The 15665-nt window shown below is 42.3% G+C and overlaps 1 protein-coding gene across 10 annotated transcripts in view; it reads left to right on the top strand.

Annotated features, from left to right (window-relative positions):
• The window catches only part of DENND2B (DENN domain containing 2B), a 308156-nt gene that overhangs the window by 81415 nt on the left and 211076 nt on the right, over nt 1-15665 (top strand). For 9 of the 10 annotated variants that reach the window (XM_073347509.1, XM_073347508.1, XM_073347506.1 and 6 more), the window contains one exon: nt 952-1041. The gene's annotated coding sequence lies outside the window, so the exon portion shown is untranslated. Of the gene's footprint in view, nt 1-951; nt 1042-1532; nt 1683-15665 lie in introns of those variants that run through there. The other variant, XM_073347512.1, reaches the window with a different exon arrangement.

The following is a 15665-nucleotide window of genomic DNA, read 5'->3' as shown; positions in this document are numbered from 1 at the left end:
AAGTACTATGTGCAACTGCCAGACATTTAAAGGGACACCTCTCTCTCTGTGTTTTGTCATGGAAAAATATTGGTGTGTTTTTATTTATTCTTGGAATCAGTTTTATTTTACAGCCATGGTGGCAGCAAAGACATTTTATTTAGCAGTTCTACTGAGTTCTCTCTCTCTGATATGATTGCTGTGAAATAGAGCTCTGGTTTCACCGGGTGGCAGTGGGTTTGGGGTAAAACCCATTTAATTATATAATGGCTATAAGAAAAATTCCATGAAAGGTAGCAACAAAAGGTCCTATTTCAGCACTGTGATATTACCAGAAGGCTGTATTTCAAGGCTGTGAAATAGGTCTTTGAGAAAAAGGTTAAAATCTCTCTCTCTCTCTCTCTGTCTCATGTTAACTGAAAATATGAATTAATGTTGAGGTATGTAGTTAATCTTGTATGTGATTTCTATATAACTGGGCACTGTGAATACTTTGGGGTCTTCGGTTTAAAAAAATGAAAAGTAATCGTTTGTCATTACTGCCTTCATGTAAAGTATTTTGAAGCTGGCGTTCAGATTTTAAATTCGTGGTTTTTTTTAAATTATTGGTCAATGGGAAGGGGGGGAAGAGAACGTGTCTACACATCCACAGACATTGACATAGATGTACACGTACAAAAATATCGATTAAGATGTAACCAGCATATACATGTCTGTATACCTCTCATCCTGCCAAGGTGCTAAACGGGAAATGCAATGTGTGAGAAACACCCAAAATGGGGAACTCCAATTCAGGCAGGGCACGATAAAAGTGCGAGGTGGGCAATACATTTGTGTGGAAGGTAGGTAATCTTGGCAGATAGTTACAGGGATGGCTCTGAAAATGAGGGTCTTTTGAGAGGTAAAGATTATCTCTTCTGTTTCATAACCTTTGTACATTACTGATCCACAGATTTTTCTTCTTCATTACAGAGACATGAAAGAATACAGGAAATCCTCTCTTGGCCACCATGAATACCTGCACTAATTAAGCCACTGACAAGGTACTGGGCAAACAGCAAGGTAAGCTGGCAGTCTGTGCCAAGAGCTTTTCATGTAATCTGCATGATTGTATTTTCACAAAGCCTCAGCACTGCAAATATCAAATTTATTGTAAGCTGAACAAAGACAAATAATGTCCCAGGTTAGAATACAGCAGATTTGTTTTTATTTTGAGACTTTTGCAGTCAAACTATCCTTCCCATGGAAAAAAGTCCACAAAGCACTGTGTTGTTTTTGAAAAGGCAATATCTTTATAAAACCACAACAATCAATTCCCAAACAAAGCTCTGCTCCTCAGATTGACTCAAGGAGAGGTTGGGAGGAGGGGTGGAATGCCTGAAAAACTTAGTTGATGAAAAGGCATGCTGTTTCATGGGTGCCTCCCAGAATTGTGACTCTGTGTGTGTGTGTGTGTCTGTGTATGTGTGTGTATGAGTAAGAGAGAGATCTCCATGACAACTGATTCGGCTAGTCTGTGTTCCTTGCAATCATTTTAGCTGGAATCAGTGCTGTGAAAGGTCATATGAAGGAGTTGTGGGAAGCACAGCAGGTATTAGACCCTAAACTACGAGTTTTTCAGTGCCCCAGCTAATAGGACAAAGTTTTGTCTGGGAAACACAAAACCAAGAATGGAGTGGAAAGGGAAGTGCTGCAAGTTTCAGGTAATAAAAGCTCCCTTTTATTTTTTTTATCTTCTTTGAATGCTTTTCCGTGGTGTTTACTTCCAGCAGAATGACTGTTAGTTTGAAATCCCTGGCTCTAGGGAATGATGTCATGTTCCGACAGTTGGATTCTATTAGGCAAAGAGGGGAAATAAAATTGCACTTCTTCTGAATAAAGAACCTTTTTGGTTCTTTATTGAACTGAATGTAAGGGACTGCAAACATGCTTTTAAAAAAAAAGTTCTAATGAAGGGACTTCACTCCAGGAAAATGCAATTTTATGGGAGGACTTCTAGATAACAAAAAAATTTAAAAACCATAGCAATATTCATGATTATATCCAAGATCATTATTCAAGCATTGAAGTCATAGGCTTCAGCAAACTGTTTGTTTTTCTTTCTTTTTGGATGTTACCATGTCTCTCTCATGTAATGAGAAAATAAACAGATTACAGAGCAAATTAAGCATAATATTTGGAACCTACACACTTTTGTGATCTTTGCACCGTTTGAAGAATGGGTTGATGTAGAGTTTCTTCTGGGTAGGTCTTGTATCTCAGATTTCTGCACACGAATGTATAGTGGTACATCCTTTTTGCTGGCAATCTGGTTTGAAACAAGATTTTCTAACAGAAATTGTATTTTGTTTCTGATCTGAGTCTTTTTTATTTTTAATGGTGAACATTTTTAAATGAATAGGAGTGCTTTAAACCTAGCAGTAGGAACCTTTTTCTTTTGTTAGTCACACCTTGGTAGATACTATAAATGGGATCAACATTATGCTGGTGTGAATAGTATCTTTAGTGGAAAATGCGTGAAGATTAATTTAAAATCCTATGCCTAATGGAGTAACCTGACCTAGAAAAATTTATGAAAATTCTTGTTTCTCAGACATCACAAAAATACACTGCCCTGATGACAATAACCTGAAGATTAGATTGGCCACTACATTGCTTAAAACTCCCCTCTACGTCTCGCTACTTTTGTTTATAACTGCTTCGTTTTGTGCATTTGTGGCTTGATCCAAAGTTCATTGAAGTCCATGAGATCATTCACATTGGCTTCAAAGAGCATTGGATCTGGCCCTTTTTGAAACCATCTCAGCCTCTGTTTCAATCTTTGGGACCAGGCCACAAGGTCTGAGTTTTCTTTCTTGAACTTTCCAAACAGAGGGTCTTTTGTGTTCCATCAAACAATGAAATACACTTCTGATTGGCTTAAGGGTGTCTGCTAGCACAAATCAGAGATAATGATGATGATGCTTGTTTCCGCTTTCAGTTAGTGATGGGGGGGGGGGGCATGGAATGAATGGAAATCAGATCTCTCCTGCCTCCTCCCCTCCAAAAAGGTCATGTTTTCAAATGTCCCTCTATCAAAAGGCATTATCAGTCGCACTTCAAGGATGAATTTCAGAAAAGCTTTAGCAAGCAAACACTGACATCACTCAGCTCTGTCAACAGCAAACTTCAGAGAGACAGAATCTCATGCTGCATGTAACCCTGCCATAACACACACAGTAGCTGATAATTGCCTGTCTGTCAGTGAAGTACTGATCCACATTCTGTAACATTGTTTCTTGCCCATCAGATTTAATCCATTTTGTATTTTATTAATAAAATACTCCTTTCAGTAATTTAATATCTAACCATCAATAACTTAATTAATTTATTAAAACCACTATATAATCATATGTTTGCTGATTGGTTGGGGGCTAAGAAATACATAAAGGCGTATTTCTTTAAGAGGGAGGAGGACCAGTATGTTCCTTATAATGTTTAATCAGAAACCTGTGCTTTGAACATGACACCTCTACCACCTGTAAGCTGCACATTGCGTGTGTAAACCACTGTTCAAACATAAGCTGATTGGGTATACAAAAAGAAAAGCCTCCTACTTGTGCATGAAGAAGTAAGATCGGTAATGAGCCATTAAAGAGCAGTAAGTGCAGAAAGGCCACAGATTCCAGTTTTCAGCTGGGTTTTCAGCAGAGTCAGTTTTTATGCACGTAAACAGATGTGCCAATATGTGTAGAGGCCTGCTGAAAATTTGGGTTGTTGTTTAAAATTAGGATAATAAATATTATGTTGATCTGGAGGTGCTTTTAAAACTGCAAAGTTTACTTTGCTGTGGTATTTACCTTGCCAAGTACTGCCATAACTTTTAACTCTTGCAAGTGGTAAGCGTCAAGATTTTAATGGTGCCCTGTGCAGTGCAGGATTGGTTCAATGCAGATAGCATTGAACACACTTACTAACCTTTCAAGTTCTACCAGGTGATGCTTGGGGATCTAACTACATGTCTTCCCATGATTTTAATGGAAGATATGAGACTAAATGGAAGACTTATTGGAAGATACGATCCTTTTGAAAACATAGGGGTCCTCTTTTCCCCCACCTCTGTGACTGCACTTCTCTGAAAAGGCCTGGTTTGGTTTTTTCTTTCTTTTTCAAAGGCTTCTCTTAATTTAAGAATCAGAAATCATTCAAGGAGGAAGGGATGCTAAATATGCTCTTCGGTTAATCCCCAAAGCCAGGGAACTAGCAGGAGAATCGAAAGGCAACGTGGTTTCATGTAGCACTGGAGAGAGATTCAGGAAACCTGTGTTCCATTCCTGGCTCTGCCACTGACCTTGAACAAGTCACTTCACCTCCCTGGAACCCGTTTTGTCTATTAGATTGTAAATTCTTTGGGGCTTGGATTGTCTCGTACTGTGTGTATACAATGCTTAACACAAAGGGGCCTCCGTCGTGGTTTGGGCCCCTAAGCACTATTGTAATATTAATAATAGTAAGATGGCAAGTCATAGTTGAGCATCAAGAGGAATAACTAGCATGGTTACAAAGACCTTGCTAATTTGTTTCTAAGGGGTATGCAACTTTGTGATTCCCAAATTTGGAACACAAAATAGCAATATTAAGCACTCCCCTAAAAGTCATTAGCCATATTTCTGTGAAAGGGGACAACCAGATTTATGTTCTACGTTAGTGGAGCAATTATATGTTTATGAAGTCAAAGGGCAGCACAACACTTCCGCTTCAGAGCCCTCCCCGAATGGAACTGAGACATTGGTCTCTTTTGCTGGTGTGAGTCTCTGTGGCAGGTTGTGTTGTGGGATAGCTTGTTGTCACCACCTGCCTTGTTTGGTGCTTTTCGTTTGTGTGAAGTAGGGTTGCTGAATTTATGCTGAAAGGTGCAGCTCAGGTTATGGCTTTGTGTGACATCAGTGCTCAACTCTTCCAGGTTTTGCTGTGGGTCTCCCAGCAAAGGGCGAGAGGCTGTCTTTTTATATCACAGACAGAATAAAGGGAAAAGCATTTGGAGGAGGATCCTTGGCTGGTGTAAATCAGTGTAGCGCCATTGACTCTAATAGAGTTATGCTGATTTTCACCAGCTGAAGATCTGGTCCTTTTAAAAATGGTTTTTAGCTTTGCAAGTTATTCACATGTGTATTTGATAAATTAAAAAGAAGAAAAAGGAAGGGGGAAGAGCCAATTATATCTCCAAAAATATGACACATAACAAAGATTTAATGCAGAGGTGCAAAATATGGGCTAAAGTGGCGGGGCAAAATTTGCCATCATCTAGGTGTATGAGACATTTGAGAAAGTACCATTACATTACAGATTATAAGGCCAGAAGAGACCATTGTAATCATCTAGTTGTGTGACCTCCTGTATAAGACAGGCCATAGGACTGTCCTGAATTAATTCCTGTTTGAACAAGAGCATATTTTTAGAAAAACATCCAATCTTGATTTTAAAGATGCCAGTGATGGAGAATGCACCACAACCCTTGGCAAATTTTTTCCAGTGGCTAATTAAGCATAATGTTTACATTTTTCAGAGTAACAGCCGTGTTAGTCTGTATTTGCAAAAAGAAAAGGAGGACTTGTGGCACCTTAGAGACTAACCAATTTATTTGAGCATGAGCTTTTGTGAGCTACAGCTCACTTCATCGGATGCATACCGTGGAAGCTGCAGCTCACGAAAGCTCATGCTCAAATAAATTGGTTAGTCTCTAAGGTGCCACAAGTACTCCTTTACTGTTTACATTTGCACCTTATTTCTAGTCTGAATCTGTCTAGCTTCAACTTCCAGCCTTTGGATCTTGTACTTTTGTCTGCCAGACTGAAGAGTCCTGAAATATCAAATGTTTTGGTCCCCATGTTGATATCTGGAGACTGTGATCAAATCACCCCTTAACCTTCTCTTTGTTAAGCTAAACACGTTGGGTTCCTTGAGTCTATCAGTGAAAGGCAGGTTTTCTAATCTTTTAGAGTAACAGCCGTGTTAGTCTGTATTCGCAAAAAGAAAAGGAGTACTTGTGGCACCTTAGAGACTAAATTGGTCAGTCTCTAAGGTGCCACAAGTACTCCTTTTCTAATCTTTTAGTTATTCTTGTGGCTCTTCTCTGAATTTTCTCCAATTTATCCACATTCTTCTTGAATTGTGGGCACCAGAGCTGGACACAGTATTCCAGAAGTGATCACACCTATGCCAAATACAGAAGTAATATAACCTCCCTATTCCTACTCACGGTTCCCTTGTTTATGCATCCTAGGACTGCATTAGGCCTTTTGGTCACAGCGTTGTATGTGCATGATAATGCAGCAGGACTTAATGAAGCATGCTGTTTACAAAGCTTAGGAAAGTCTTTTCAGCACTTGCTTTTGGCTAGTCATAAGCGGTGTCTTTGGTGACAAAGTTAAGTGAAGCATCTGAAGGAGGAGTGAAAATCCAGGGCAACGATCAGGATCATTGTTTGTGAGTTCTCAGTTTGCTGTTTGGCAAGAAGGTCACATACTTCCATGGCAGGCTGGGGATGAAGCATGGCCTTCCAGGGCACAGACATCAAATACCATTTGGTAGCAGAGTGGCACCGCAGTTTAGCTTCAGGCCAGTAAGGTCTTTGCAGGCAGTTGTACAAAGCAGATTCCTTTATATGTGGACATTTAACTTCCTGCTGCCTATACACATGCTGTCCAGGAGCTGCTGCACTTGCCCTTTATTACAAGTTAATGAGGTTTGCTTCAAATATCTTTTAGAATTTGAAGATGTGATTGTGGTGAGACTGTAGGGGAATAACCAACACACAGCCTTTCCTGTGGGCCTGGAATGGGAGCACATGCTGCAAAGCTGAGTCACTGGTTCACAGCATCATCCGCTTGGGATCAGGGAAATAGCTGTGGTGTAGGGGAGTGGGGCTAGATCACAATTTCTGGTGTTGCCTGGAGGTCTGTGAAAATTTCAGTGAGCACCCCATGGATCCCAGATTGTATACAGGACTCCTGTGCAGTTTCATGCCATGCTGGCTGATGGGAACACAGCTGACAGAATTCCCATTATTACCGAACTCCCTCCCCATGGCCAGGCACACACCTCACCCCCACATGGATGTTGTGACTGTAGATGTGGGGCTGGAGGTAACTCGGTGGTGGTGGAGGAAATTAGTCCCATTTTCTGCAGATTACTTTTGAATTTGCTCCCGCTCTGCACTACACAGAGGAGAAGGGTATGTGACCCTTAGCTGACAAAATGAATTCTGTATAAGTTCTGAGGTCTAGCGGTGTACGGGGCCTCTCTCTTCAGGTGACACAAACCAGTCTTTACATCAAAACCTCATTTGGATGGTTTTATCTAAACTCCTCCTTGGGATGTTTAGGGTAATGATGTTCAATCCACCTGAAATCCCCACCTATTTTCAATGGGATTGGAGCAGGAAGCAAGAAAAAATACACCCTAATGTTGTGCAGAGGTCTTAGTTAGGCAAAGGGAACTTTAAGCATAAAAATGTATTTATACAGTAGTTGAACAGGAGCTGAGTATCTGCTTTGCCTGGAGACTAATCTGAAATATCCTCTTCCTTTATTATGGGGTTATTCTCTGAAAGGATTATCTAGAGTATAATGTCTAGAATGCAATGCCAGATTTCCAAGGAAGGAAAAGGAGTGCCCAAATCTAAAGGTTATTTGTGATGGGGAGAAAAAGCTATTAGCCCCAGATATTTCTGCAGTATCTCAGGTTGGGCACCCATAATCACTCGTCTGAAAATCTTGGCTAGAGCCCTTTTCTGGAGCTCCATGTGGTTGATTTTGAAGTAAAGTCTGGTAAAGTCTCTTCCCCCCCCCCGGTTGAATGGTATTTCCATAATGTTACATTTTGCAGCTTTTACATGTTACCTAGGAAAGTGATACAAAGCATAATTTCAATATTCCTATGACGTAATTTCCATATGTCCTAACGTTTTCTGTGGACATATGCCAAATGTAGTCTACATATGTTTATATACTGTATATATATACTATATATACACCTTACCAGTGGGAAATAAAAAAAATTAGTAAATCATAACATTTTTACAACTATACTACTAATAAAAAGATACCTGATAACTTACCTGCAGGCGCCCACCCTGGTCTGGTGTAAGTATAATAAGCAGCACATGGGCAGTGGCAGACTCTATATTTTCATTGAATTCACTGACTAGAATTTCAGAGGGGTGGTTATATTACCCTATTCACAAACTCAGGGTTCCTCTACTGAGCAATAGGATAGGTGCACTGACTGGGTAGGCCAACAAAAGTCAGTTCCACTGGATAGTCACCATAATTGACTTCTGTCCACCATTCACAACCTGCTGGGGTCTTTGCTTTATCCTATCTCTTCTGTGTCCTGTATTCGTTTGTGTCTCCTGAAAAATAAGAGGTTTGCATTGTCCATAATGGTGTAGACATGGTGTCTGACTTGCACTCATTTCCTCTCTAAATTAAGATGTACATATGGCTATATCACTATGTAGACATATGTACAGAGAGAGAAAGAATATTGGTAGAGCAATAGTTTCATCCTGTGTGCAGAGTTATGTATGTTCCTGAGAGGCCATTACAGGTTCACCTGTTCTAGGAATTGCCATACTCTTTCATCTAGCCCAGTATCCGGTCTCTGATCGTGTCTGATATCATCTACTTTAGAGGAAGGTGCAAGAACCTTGTGGTGGATAGCAAGGGAGCAACATGTCTGGAGTGGAAGTTTCTTCCTAAACTCAATTAATGGTCACTTTATATCCTAAAGCATGAAGGTTTATATCCTTGTTTTTAATCATATTTCATGGAACTGTGGATGTTCTGATTATCCATATAGTGAATTCTACTATGCAGTTAGCATTAATGGTACTTTGTTGCAATAAGTTCTCAGGTTAATTACGTATCAAGTCGAAAATGTATTTGCTCTTATTAGCTTTAAATGTGATACCTTGTTCTTGAATTATGAGGGAAGATAAATAGGAGTGCCTGATTTACCTCCTCTTTCCCAGTCATGATTTTGTATCCCATTAGCATGTTCTCTGTTGTTTTTGTCTCCTCTCTTAACAATAGTCCCAGGCTTTTCAATCTGTCTTCACGTCAACAATCTAATCACATGTTGTCTTTGGACTTCCCTCTATTTCTGCAATATCCTTTGGAAAATGGGGTGATTAGAACAGAAAACAGTTTTCCAAGTTAGGGTGTGCCATTGCATTATGAATGATGTTATAATATATTTGGTATTATTCCCCATTCCTTATGTGTTTTAGCACTTTGGTTGATTGGTTATACTCATGCTGCATATTTAGGAGAGCTGCCCACAGTGACACCCAAGTCTTTCCCCCAGTGGTTGGAGTTAATTTAGAACTCAGCAGTGTGAATGAGTAATTCAAATTATTCTTTCGAATTTACTCCCTCCCATGTGCTCCTCTCTGATTTTGCTCATTCCATAGCCTTGCCTTAGAGCAGGCATTCGGTGAAATGTATAAAAAGTTGGCAATGCAGCTGTATCTGTTCCAAGCAGTGCACACTGGGAGTGGGAGAGATGGATGTGTTACCTTTTAATTACAGGAAGAACCCTGCAATGATTGTGCTATCCTTCTGCATGGCCATACAGGATGTCATTAGCCGTAATTAGTGATCTCTGTTCTGCCTCTGCATCTTTGACCTAGTTACTTTTCCGAACTTAACACAGTTGCTATTGTGACGAAAAGCAGACTCCTGGCACAGCCACCATCACAGAGTAGAGGGAAGTCTGGCAACTTTCACACAAATCTGTTATAATTAAAGCTTCCGGTCTGGGGCTTCAAGTTAATCTCACTGCTAAAAAGCCAGATGCATTTTTTTAATGTTTCTAACTGAAAGTGAACCTAATGCCTTTAAAAGCGAAGGCCTGGATACTAGTTGGCCTGGGGCTGGCAGGTGCTCTCACGTCCCTCAGTGAGCTTTGATGATGCACCTCAGTCCTGGCTTGCAGCCCTGGATGTTTTTTTGGGCGGAAACTTCCAACTGATCCAGAGCATGGTGGGACACTGACACAGTGCCATTAGCGAGTGGCTGAGCGTGCCAAACTTGTCGTCACTTGAATTCCAGCCATACTCCTGAACTCGGCTCTCTGGACTCCTGCTGGAGTGTTAACCCTTTCTACCACCTAATTGCAGAACTGGTGCTAGTGTTTGTGGGGCCCACTTCCATGGCATTCCCATACCCCAGTGAGAAGTAGCATGCTCCCATCCTATCAAACCTTCCCCACTCCAGCACACCTCAGTGACAAAATAATGGACTCCCCTGACCCCCCCAGCTGCCAAACCTCCCATGCTCCCCATCAGTGGCAAGGGAACAATTTGGCCCTTCCAAACTCATCCCACTCCCCAAAAGGGGCAAACATCTATAACCCTCTCTAAGCTACCAAACATCCCCATTCTCCTTGTCCAGCTCAGACTGCCTGGGTGTGACTAGAGCTTCACCCAGTACTGCTCAGACAGGCACACATGACAATTTAAAGGCACCAGTGAAACACACAAAAAGTCTGAGAGAAAAGAGGCCTGAGGACAATTGAGCCAATTCAGGGAGCTACAAGCCCTGTTCAGAGGAGCACTGCCCTGTAGTCCCCCTGCAGAGAGAAGGTAGTGGTTACAACAATAGCTGCAACAATGTGGAGGCATTTGTAGCAGCATGATATATATTCCCAAATACATGCCTCACCTGAGGCTTGTGGACGACCTCTGTTATTAGCTTGACACTAAACTTATTAATTGGAGAGCAACATTTCAGAGCAAGCTGTTTGTGTTATTAAGCGCTGAAAGCAGAGGAAGGGTTGCCAGGAGCTATGAAGACCATCGCTGTAATGTACAGCACAGTCCTGCTTATCCAGAATATTTGGAGATGCCAAATATGTTCTACTGTCATTATGCCTCAGAGTTGAGCTGGAGCGTCTGCCTAGAGGAAACTCAGTCTCCCTGCCTAGTCACTTCTTGGCTTCTTTGCCGAGGGCGCTTGCACCAGTTACTGGTGGTGATTTTTATTATATGGATGCTCAGGCCCCTTCCAGAGAACACCAGTGCACAGGTCCTGAAACAGTTTTCACTTTGGAACTGATTTCAGGTGACACTGTTGTGTTGCCAGCCCCAGCTTTTGTAGATGAGGCAAAAGTGTTTTGAAAGGGTTATTGAAAAGTGTTTTAGGACATGGGAAATGGTGTAGTGTGGCTGGAGCCTTTCTAGCTCATGCTCTTGGACAGAGCCATTCACTTGCACAACACAGGTCATTTGGACACTGCTCTGAGCCCACCAAACTCCTTACACATGGCTCCCTGAACAGGCAGCAGGCTGGGTTTTGAAAATTGATATATTGGCAGTGAGAGGGGTGTTAAACCCTGATGTGCAAGATCTCGCTTTTGAGGGATTCCTGCCCTTTTAACAGCAACAGTAAGTTGCAACAGAGCATGCATAGGCTAATGACATACTGGACATGTACAGACATGTTTCCTGAGAGAAGAGCTGACTTTGTATTTAGAGACAAAGACAGACAGTAAATGACGCAGCACAGACGATCTTAAAGGCACCCTTTACCTGACTTCAGTCTTGAGAATGGTAATGCACAAGATGAAAAGGAGTACTTGAGGCACCTTAGAGACTAACCAATTTATTTGAGCATAAGCTTTCATGAGCTACAGCTCACTTCATCGGATGCATACTGTGGAAACTGCAGGAGACATTATATAGACAGAGACCATGAAACAATACCTCCTCCCACCCCACTCTCCTGCTGGTAATAGCTTATCTAAAGTGATCACTCTCCTTACAATGTGTATGATAATCAAGTTGGGCCATTTCCAGCACAAATCCAGGTGAACATCTGCATCTGAAGGTGCAGTGGGGCTGAACAGTACCCCAAGAACTGCACATTGAGGGGTCCATGTAAATCTCCCCTCCTGTGCAGATGCCATCCTCTGCTCCAATAGTCCTGGTTCAGCTGCTTTCACAGCCCCATTCCCTCTGCCCCTTCCTACGGCCCCGTGGAGGGCTCTCTGCAAGGCTGAGCTCCACATAGGGGGTGGGAGAAAGGACTGCTCGAGTTGTGGGGAGGAGATGTTGTTTAGCTCCACTTTGCATGTGGCCAGGAGGAAGCACATCAGCTTGGAGCTGCAAATCCTTCTGTGTAAAGATCCCCTAAGTCTGATCCCTTGGGCAGCAATGGAGAAGAGTCCTTGGGTGTGCAGCTCCACTCAGCCTGCTGCTAGTGCTTGGAGTGGTGAGCAGGGGCTGGAGTTGGTGTGGGAGCACCGAGGAGGAAGTCCCTACCTGCAAGTGGGCATGCTCTCGGAGTCTGGGGTTGGGATCCTCTCAGATCCCTGATTCTCTGCTGCTGTTTCCAGCCTGTATTGTAACCCTGCCGATCCAGTGGATGGAGGTGGGGGCTGCTGTGGTGCTTTCCCACAATTTATTCCCTTCTCTACAGGGCAGAGTCTATGCGCTTCAGTTTCCACTCCAACAAAACTTCCGTTGACGAGAGCTTTGTCTGAGTAAAGACTTAGGATTCTGACCCTGACACATTTGGAAATGCTCGCTTCAGATCTTACCAACTTCTAACTTACAGTGAAGGAAGAGGTCAGGAAAAGGGGGTGGAGGGATGACAGACACAGGCTAGCTGCACACAGGACCACCAGCAGCAGGTTCTAATCTCTAGACGCTTAGGACAGTGTAATATACTGCCAGATTTGGCATTCATATCATGGTCTGCATTCCTCTCCTACTGAGATATCGTCCTGTCTTCCACTACGACACGCACCAAGAACTAGGAACCCTGCTGCTTTTATTACTGGCTGATATGGATGGATGATAGAAAACAAATGTAAACAATGAATCAGTGTCTTGTGTAAGCAATAACTATGGAGGCACAGGGCATTTCCTGGGGATTTATGGCTATTTGGGAAGAACTGATGGGCTAAGGTACGGCCCAGGGCCATCAACTCCAGATGGCCATTAGCAATTCCCAGCAAAGGTCCTGAACCTGGGCAATTATGGATGTTACAAGATGAAATATATTTTTAAAACATAAGGACAGATCCTCAGCTGATGTAAATTGAAGCCCATGGAGCTATGCTGACTTGCACCAGCTGATGATTTAACCCATAGTTTTGAAGCGTTCATGATTTTTGTTCTTTATTTGAAAATAGCAATTCATGCATGATGTCACTGGGGTCATAGGTGATTGTGACAGCCCTGATGGCAGTGCTGCATATGTAATGTCACTGACCTCAGCGGTATATGTGTAATGTAAGTGGCATCACCATGTCTGCCAGCCATGGGTAACATCAATCACATTAGTTATATGCTGATGTGGGTCTGATTTCACTTCTGTCGGTGGTGCACACATGACCTCAGATAGCCATGGTGCTCATGTGAATGGTATGTCTAGGTTCAGAAGAGTGCATCTATGGTTATGCTGATGTCAGTGATGTGTGTAATGTCATTGATGTGTGTGTGACATCACTGATAGCTGCAATAGCATGTGAGGTCATTAGCATCAGTGATGTGACATCATATGTGCCTTCCAAGAGTTGCAAGTCAGGGAGCAAACTCCATGGAGACTGAACGCTTGCTATGAGAAAGACGACTAGCCCTTGCTAATGATGAATGATAAATCTGCTGGATGGAGGATCAAGATGGCTGCTGTTGAAAAACAATGCAGTCTTTGTTCCTCGGGTGTTTCCAGGAGTGTCCTTGTTTGGGGAGTGAGGCCCCTAGATGGCGAGTGAGGGCCCTAGTGAGGCCCACTTTATATAGCTTTACCATATGGTGGGAACCCTCTGTTCCAAACTTAGTTTCCAGGCCTGTTTGTGGAAAAATACAGGTACTCAAAATGCAGTTTAGTATCATGCGGTCTGGTCACATGCCCTTGCTGAGTAATAGCAGCCATTACTTACAGGCTGGCAGAAATGTTTACAGGAGGGCTACACTCTTCCATAGTCTATTGTCTTTGTTGATGGGCCATCAGCACTGTCTAGCTTCTTCATTTTTGTACCTGAAAGGCTATCTGTGGGTGTTATCCAGAGTAAGCACATTTGAATTACAGATACATAGTCAATATTCATAACTTCAGATACAAAAATTATACATGCATACAAACAGGATAATCATATTCAGCAAATCATAACTTTTCCAATGACACCTTACAAGACATATCTTGTACCAGATGGATTATAATTATGTCATCATCATATCAGAAGCATACTACTATGATGAATGTGGGGTGGAGTGTCACAAGGATCAAGAGGGCTGCTGTTGAAAAAATGCTTGGTAGTGTTGAAAAAATGCTTGGTAGTGAGGAAGGGAAAGGCAGGTTGTTTGTAAGGAGAAGGGAGAGAAAAAGTGACCTGCTGCTTGCAGTTGAGGGAACAGCCAACTACTCCGAAGGCTGGGTGGAGAAAGGGAGAAGAGCCCACTGCTTGTTAGAGAGGAAATGGAGGAGGGTGCGGAAGAAGCCAGTTACTTGTTTGAGGAAGAGGGGAGAGAACCTTGCTTCTTTTAAAGGGGAGTAGGAGATTGAGTGGTCCACTACTTGCAAGATGTTAGTGGAGAAAGGGGAGCAAGGCCGTAAAGCCATAAGGATGAGAGGAGAGAGTTGGTAACTGACTGGTTCACTTCTCTTTGTATGTGAACCAAACAGTTAGGATCCATTCCATTTCGCTGTAATTTGCAGTAGCTGCTGCCTGCAGCCGACTCAGGTCATATATTACAGACCAGGAATCAACACCTCTTCTCATTTGTTGAGAAATTTCATCCATTGCTCCAGGAACTCTGAGGACTCTCCAAATGCTGGCCAATTGCACTCTTTCACATTGTAAGGCACCCACGGGGTAACGGACAAGGAACATCAACAATGGCTGATAATTGCATTCAGCACTGTACAGACTTAGCAACACTGGATCAAATTGGCTGGCCTGGCTAGGGGATGCTACATGTATGTGTGTGGCTTAACTGATTGCCATGGTGTGTGTGTGTGTGTGCGTGCGCGTGCACACATATGGAGCCACAAATTATTACACTCTGTCCAACTTGACTATATAAACAGAGTCCAAGTAATAGAAACGTCACCAGGAATATTCTGTCCCCCAGTTAGGGGGAACCATTTGATCAGGAGAGTCCAATTTTGCCCAAGAGAGGGCCATTAAACAACTTTTCCAAGAGACCAAAGGCCAACCTGCTTGAATCAAGACTACACCCTGGGACTTATTATTCCTGCTGGCTGCATCTCTCGATTAAGGAAAGCGTGGGCACAGTCCGTGTTGTATAACTCCATGGGCTGTGTTTTCAAATGGCCACCTTTGAAACAAGCATTGATGGTGCTTCCATTACTCACGGCATACTGAGATCTGCAGTGATGTCATACTGAAGTTTTGCTGTATGGGCAATATAGCCCCAAACCTGGTGATGGAAAAGCTAACTGACTACACATAGGTGTAAACAGGCTTTTAAAAATGATTAATAGTTCTAATTATTATTATTATTATTATTTATTATTGTTAATGCAATTAGAACTGTAATTCTACATGGCACTTTTCAAGTGTAGATGAAAATCCTGGATACAGGTGCAGAATGAGGAATAGAATTTTTTTTTTTTTTTACAGCCTGTGTCTGTGGAGACAGTAGGAACCTGAATAATAATAATAAAAAAGAACAA

Source organism: Lepidochelys kempii, chromosome 6 (genome assembly GCF_965140265.1).
Source record: "Lepidochelys kempii isolate rLepKem1 chromosome 6, rLepKem1.hap2, whole genome shotgun sequence".
In the NCBI taxonomy this organism is placed as follows: Eukaryota; Metazoa; Chordata; order Testudines; family Cheloniidae; genus Lepidochelys; species Lepidochelys kempii.
Note: the sequence above shows the minus strand (reverse complement) of the source record. Positions and strands in the feature narration are given on the sequence as shown.